General features: G+C 36.7%; 1 pseudogene; it reads right to left on the bottom strand.

Annotated features, from left to right (window-relative positions):
- Positions 1 to 6,003: 6,003 nt before the first annotated feature.
- Positions 6,004 to 6,865, bottom strand: LOC100389603 (large ribosomal subunit protein bL9m pseudogene; annotated as a pseudogene).
- Between the last annotated feature and the right edge of the window lie 763 nt (positions 6,866 to 7,628).

Raw genomic sequence — 7,628 nt, 5'->3', positions numbered from 1 at the left:
CAAAACTAGGTCTTTAGAAAAACATGGACTTCACAGTAATTGGAGAATACGACTTCACTATCCTATTATTCAGTCCATTTTGAAATGCTGAAACTTAAATTTTCTGATTAAATTTTAATGATGCAATTATTCACCTTTTGCATTAACACATGGTGAATCATACATACATTTTTGTCCTTTGTCATTGCTGGCTGCTTTTTGGCTCAACCACCATGAGCTTTAAAGAAGCTTTTAGTTTTATCTTCTTATGGTCTGAATGAATGGCAGGAATGTGTCTTAGTTTAACAGACAAAACATCTTTTTCCAAACTGAATTTTTACATTCCACGTTTCTTCGCCATGTAGACCTCCAGATCCTTAATTTATAACCCATAAAATTCCTGTTCTTCAGCTAAAACACTTTTCTAAATGTCTCTGATTACTTGGCTCTTTGCTCCTCCAATTTCCTAGGTTAAAGAACTCTGGGATTCATAGGCAAGTGTCTAACCTAGCTTGTCAGAATTCTGCTTGTGTTTCTAATGGGCTCCAGACAAGTAAGCAACATGTAGATAGCTTGATACATTTTTCAATGTCTTCAGCCATATTAAATTGTATTATTTTCATGGAATAAGACTTATGTCTGACCTTTATGGATTGTACTGGTGTGTTGTGTGTGTGGGGGGGTGTGGGTGTGAGAAAGAGGGAAAGAGAGAGAGAGAGAACTTCTATGCATTAACAGATAATTCTTTTATATTGAGAATAAGCAAAACTTTGTGTCAACTATTGCAAGAAAATCCTAGAAGATCTTGTTTGGCCCAAAAGTTCTCAAAACTTCCAGAAAATATACCCTACCCCTTATGCTTTGCTTTAGAAGCATATATGTTATAGTCACACTTTTTCCATAATGAAATTTATTTTTTCAAATTGTTCAAATAGTAGTTAAGAACTTGTTTTAAAGAAATATCCAAGTTTTCACCTTTGTATCTCTGTCACCTGAGTGGGGACAGTATTTTAGTAAGTCATACTTAGTTTTTCTGACTTAGTTATAACCCTAATCATTACAAACTGGATTTTTATAGAAATTCTTCTATTTGGTCTATTTTTCTTCTTAGGTATGGGTTTTGTTGGTTTTTTGCCTTTTTCTTCCCATGGTTTTAACGTTAGCATTATCTTATTTTCAAATAATAAATTTTGGTTTTTATTTGAAGAGTTTGAAGTACATAGGAATTATAAGTCCTTTATAGATTTGATCAAATCACATATAAGACCATCTGAGGGGTGTGTGTGTGTGTGTGTGTGTGTGTGTGTGTGTGTTTTGTGGAAAGGGACTGCTAGCAAGGTATATGTCTTTGACTGCTTTAGTCACTTTTCCACATTTTTTTCACAGTCATTTTTTACTTTTCACTGAATCTTTATTTCTAATATTGAAACAATTCTGGTCATTTATGCATTTCAAGAAGCAGATCATTTGCCTTTTTCAAAGAATCTACTCTATTAAAACAATTAAAGATTGTAAAAGATTACTATATACAAATTATAATCATTATTTTGAAATATGAAACATTAAAAAATATAGAAATTATAGACAATAATTTTAACTTGTTCTGATTCCAGAGCCCACTCCCTTAATTACTGTTCTTCAGTAAAAATTAGGGAAGTAGTATACATAAGATAATCAGGAATATATAGATATTTGGGAAAGCTAGCTGCTAACACAACTTGGGGAGCATTTTGAAAAGAAAAAAAGGCTAAATTTAAAAATCCATAATTCTTTTCAAAGCTATGCTTTATTTATCTATGAACAATTCACTGAAGCCAGGTAAATAAAGTGTTATACAATGTTAAAATGGGATCAGTTTGTGCTAAATGCAGCTGAGAGATCAGAAAAACAAGGACTGAAGTATGCCGTTGAACTTGGCCAGGTGGAAGTCTGCGGTGATCTTGTCAAGAGAGCATCCAAAGCAGAGGAAATGCAAGCCTGACTGGACAGTTCTGTGAGGAGAAGAGAAGGTGAGTAAGTGAAGACAAGGCTTGATAGATTTTGTTTTAAGGCAAACAGAGAAGTGAAACTGGATGAGGAAAGGAGATCTGTAGCAGATTTCTTTGTCTTAGATGAGTGTTATTAGAACATGTTGTATTGTTGCAATTTTATAAAATCAATGAGAAACTGATGAGACAGGAGAGAGAGGAGACTCAGACATGAGTACCAGAAACAAGGAGTATCCAGTGTACAATTAAATTTTTAAAAAACCCTTAGCCTTTGAAGAAGGAATATTTCACCCATTTAACCAGAAGAGAGCATAAAAAGGTCAAGTTGATAAATTTGGATAAAGCAGTACTTTCAATAGCTTCTATTTTATCTAATTGTTTTACTGTAAATTTTTCACATTGAATATTTTAGTTCATCTGGAATTGTATTACGGTGTGAGTTAGGGGTCTAATGTTGTATTTTTCTGGGTGGATGGTCACTTGCTTCAGCTTCACTCCCTGGTGCTTAGCAATGATGCCACCTTTATCCTCCAGGAAGCTCTCTCATCTTTCAAGGCTTATTTCTGTGTCTTTCTTCAGTTTTTCTTGTCTATTTGTGGCAAATTGCACAACTATAATTAGTATAACTTTATAATAAGTCTTGAAAACTGATCAAACAAAACTTGGCTTACGATTTTTCTTTTTTTTTAATTTTTTTATTGGATTTTAGGTTTTGGGGTACATGAGCAGAGCATGCAAGACAGTTGCGTAGGAACACACATGGCAGTGTGCTTTTCTTTCCTTCTCCCCTTCACCCACATTTGGCATTTCTCCCCAGGCTATCCCTCCCCACCTGCCCCTCCCACTGGCCCTCCCCTTTTCCCCCCAATAGACCCCAGTGTTTAGTACTCCCCTTTCTGTGTCCGTGTGTTCTCATTTTTCATCACCCGCCTATGATTTTTCTACCATATTGTCTTAGTGATTGTTTTTAATCATCTAAATGTTATCTTTATGTTGTTATTTTTACATTCTTAGTCTTAATATTCTTTAATTGTACATTTTTTTCTTTAATGATAGTTGCTAGAGGATTTTCCAGCTTCTTATTTTTGAATCTAGTCTTTCCTTTTTAAAAACTACTTAGTAAAAGTTTCCAGTTTTATTTAATGTCTGTTTTTTACCTGTTTTGTTTCCTCTTTCAAAGTCTTTCCTTCTCAAGGGGAAATTTTGAAATCAAAAGAAATCAAATTATAAATAACAGAAAACCAAATTATAAAAGTGAAAAGTTTACCATAATATTAATTTTTTAATCTCAAATGCATATTTTTTCATAATTAGTAAATAAGTGGACTTTGTCACATTGAATCATATTAGCCAATAGGTCTGTGATCAGTCTATATAGAGGTGACCATATGACCTTAAAGAGCAGCAAAACCAATCTTTCTCCAAAACGTCTTCCCCAGGTAACCAAACATGGCATTGTTTATTTCTACACAGACTGATAATCAAATACTAATAGTGGTTGGATCTTTCAACAACAGCTCTCAAGGTTAAGCATTCCATAACAATGACTGAGGAAGCTGTTTCCATATGCAGATTCAGCAGGCTCGATGTGTAGTCTAAGAATCTCAAATTTAAATATGTATTCTAGTTTTTTAAAATAGCCATTCTAGAACCTCTCTCTGAAAAGCACCACTGTAGAAGAGGAAAGAAGAGATATTCATTTACCTGGAAATGATCTCAGAGCTTGCTCCTTGCTGGTACTGCAAAACCTTACTTTCTATTAGTTGATGATATAAGCAAAGGACAGGAATATCTAAGAGGGAGAAGGTATTGGGATGATGACAACTGGCAGGAAGTAGTTTTGAGGGTGCTAGACTAAATAATTAACTCAATGAGTTAATTGAGTCTCAGGTACCACTGACCAATAAAACTTTCTGCAATGATAAAAATATCTCATGCACACTCTGCAACTAATCACATGTAGCTAATGAGCACATGAAATGTGGCTAATTCAACTGAGTAACTGAATTTTAAATTTTATTTAATCACCTTAATTAAAATATATATAGCCCTATGTGACTAGTAGTTATCATATTGGACAGCGTAGTTCTGGAGCTTTGCCTATGGCTGGAATAGAGAGAGTGAAAAGAAACTTCCTGCTAAATTAAACAATTTCTAATTTACAATTTTGCCAAAGGTCAAAATAGTTCTTTGTTATTTAGGATTATAGTATCAGATCTTGGTATCATACTAGCAGGGAGAGTTGTAAAATTGATAAAATATATTTTATTAATAGTTCGTCTATCATTCTGCCAGTGGCGTATATTGCCTTTAATACAGAAGTTATTGAGACGTGTTTGAAGGATATCTTTGTCACAGTTTGGGAAATGATAGATGGACAAAAAAATATTGGCGGTAAATATCCTTAGTACATGCTTCAAAGTTTTCCTAGCTAAATTTTCAGCAGACATTGAAAAATTCATTATGAGTTTAGAAAATTCTAAAAGATTTTTGATCAAGGAGACTTTATTGGTAGTGGTGGCTAACACTTTTGAAACACTGACCGCAAATCAAGGAGTAGACTAATGTTCTTCATGAATCATGTAATTTAACTTAGACAAAACCATGAGGAACACATTGCTATCAATCACATTTAGAGATGGAAGAATCAAAGATTAGGGAAGTTCAGTAGACTGCCCAAAGCGGTACAGCCAGTCAGACGGAAGCCATGACGGAGGCAAAGTCTGTTCTCCCTAAAACCACCACGGTGTGATTCCGCCTTCCATTTAAATCTTGGGGGTCTTCAGGCTGACAAAAACTTCCCTCAGATGTTTAGTATTTTTTAAAGTAAGTTCTACTGTGTGATAATAAAAATACTAAACTTGACAAAACTAATTATTCTTTAATTCCAAAACATCTACTGAACACCTGGGCAAATTTGGGTTCATGGTAAGGAATCTGAGGTAGGTTTGAGAGATTGAGAGCTCGGGAACGAAGCTGGAGTATCTGAAAGCAATCCTGAGATAGCGACTAAGGAGGAGAGATTGGGTGGGGGAAGAAGCGGAGGGGAGAGAGGTCATTGAGATGTATGAGGATCAGGTCAGCATGGACTAAAACCCCAGTAGTATGCCCCGGTGGCTTAACCCATGCATATGTTTAAATCAGACATAACTTGTGCCTAATTTAGTTATGGTACTACAATAGAAATCCTGCTGCCTCCCATCCTCCCCACTTTAAATTTTGTTAAATTTCACTAAATTTACTAATGTTGGTGAAACTATTGTTGGTTGATTGGTTGATTAGTTAGTTTTGAGAAAAATGAGAAAATTTAGCTTCACTGAGCAGAAAGAGAAACCTGGAAATATTAAGAATACAAAATTCTCCCCCCACCTGACCTGCATTCTTATAATTCACATTTTGTTGTTTCTTAAATTTTCTCAGAGTGTAGAATTTTGGGTTCAGGTCTATCTTATCCTGCTCTTGGGATGTAGAAAGGCCTCAGTTGAGATCCAGACAAGATTTTAATTAAATATATATTCATCATTACAAATAGGATGTGATCGCTACCTACTTGCTGACCCTAAACTCTCTAACTGGTAGATGCAGACTAGCAGTCTTTTCTAACAGCATGAAATACAAGTGTCAGAAGAGACCCAAAAGTTATCTAGTTCAATCTCCCCTTTGATCCTGGAATTCCTCTAAAACTTCCCTACCACGCAATCATTTGTTTGGGTTTTTTTTTCCTCTTGAATTCTACCAGTGACAGTGAACTTAATATCTCCTGAAGCAGCGCATTTCATCCAAGACACTTAGCTTTTACCCATATCATGGTTTATTTATTTATTAGAAACATAATCTCTTTATGTCTGCTTGAGATACAAATGTTCAGCTTGGATGATGAGAATGAGGCAAATACTGGAGACTATGACCAGCTCCTGAGTTTGTCCGAATAAACTCCAATGGGAAAAAAAAAAAAAAAAAAAAAAAAAAAAAGGCTAAACAGGATCTGGATAGTTTCATTCTATTGTATCCAGCTTATCCAATCCACAGCCTGGCACTTCTGGAACAAGGCTGCCCCAGGGATGACGGTTAAAGATGAAGATAGGAAACACGCATAATTCAACATGTATAGGCAGGGCAGTCTGATGTCTCCATATGTTCTCTAAAATTCCATATTTGGTCAGAGCTGGGAGTGAGATCAGGGTACTTGCCTGTTTGGGTCCCACTGTTCGTCTGATTCTGCTTTGCTGCCTTGGAGAACAGGGTTTACATTCTCGGGGGCTGGTGGAGCCATATCCTTGGCAGCTTGCTGGGCTAATAAGTAGTTTTATCTTTTGATCTTGGACCTCTCAAAGTTTACCAGAGACACAGACACAGTACCAAACCCATTTACCAGCACCTCACACCAGTACTTGCCCCACTGAGTGAAGGGTTCTTCTAATAAGTTTAATGATTGTGGGGCGACCACAACACCAAGATTCCTGAAGAAGTGACGGAGAGCTGTTTCATGGTTCAGCTCCTGTTTGACATTGTTCTCACCCCTACCTCCAGGTGACAGCTTTTCAGAAATGTCACGGTTGCCTTGGTCTGGATCTTTTTAACTTTCCTTCTGGTCTCTGCAATTTCTCTTCTTCAAGTAGCTTCTCATTTTCAGACAATGCATATACAGCCAGTCCCGGAGGAAGGAGCTGATCCCGGCCCACAGGTTTATCTACTGAGACCAGGTCACCCCAGACTCCAAGTGTCTCCACAGACTGTGTGAAGATGAGCTCCAGGTTTTCTTTGGGCTGGTGCTTGGTGTCCTCCACCAGCTTATAGATGTGGTGTCGCTGGTGCAGGTGCAGCTTCTGGCCCTTCCCAGCCAGCAGTACCTTCCATCCACCTAGCGCCCACAATGCCCAAGGCCATGACAGTCCCATAGTCATAGATTAATCCTTGGGAGCCATTTTGGATGACTGAAATTTCTGGCCTAGATGACTATCAGCCTTTTCTGACTCTTCCCCTCACCCATCACAGGTTACACACCCCCAAATTCAGCAACCATTTCTCTTAGAACATTTTGTGGGAACTTTAGTCATCGTGGCTACCTTCTCTGGAAGAATTTCCCATTTGTCTGTAACCTTTAAAGTATGGCACCCACACCCAAACATAATTCCAGGAACATTCTGACCAACACAGGATAGATCCAGATTATCACCTCCCTCTGAATGGACACATCATTCCAGTAACATGAACTACACTTTAGTCATTCTTTGACCACAGTTATCAAATAGCTTAAGGATCATATGCATTTTAATCTATGTTGCTACTTAACTCCTATTTTGAATCTGTCCTTTTCTTCACATTCTAGAAGATAGTGTTAAGTGTATAATGGAAATTACATGAACTTCAAAGTTAGAGAGTTTTCTCTATGCATATAGTCTGCACCATTTTAACTCTATGTTAACTTCTCTGAGACTCAGTTTCAATATTTGTATGAGAGTTTGATAATGCCTAGTTGTTCAGTTTTGTTTTGAGGCTGAAATCAAATAATATATATAAAACAACTAGTATGATGTCAAAGTACAGATTTCTCTGTTGTGCGGTACGTTATCTTGACCCATGTCCTCTCTCATTAACATTTTTCTTTTCTTATTTTTTTGGAGACAGAGTCTGTCTCTGTTGCTCAGGCTGGAGTGCAGT

This window comes from Callithrix jacchus, chromosome 16 (genome assembly GCF_049354715.1).
Source record: "Callithrix jacchus isolate 240 chromosome 16, calJac240_pri, whole genome shotgun sequence".
Classification (NCBI taxonomy): Eukaryota; Metazoa; Chordata; class Mammalia; order Primates; family Cebidae; genus Callithrix; species Callithrix jacchus.
This window is presented reverse-complemented; position numbering and strand designations above follow the sequence as displayed.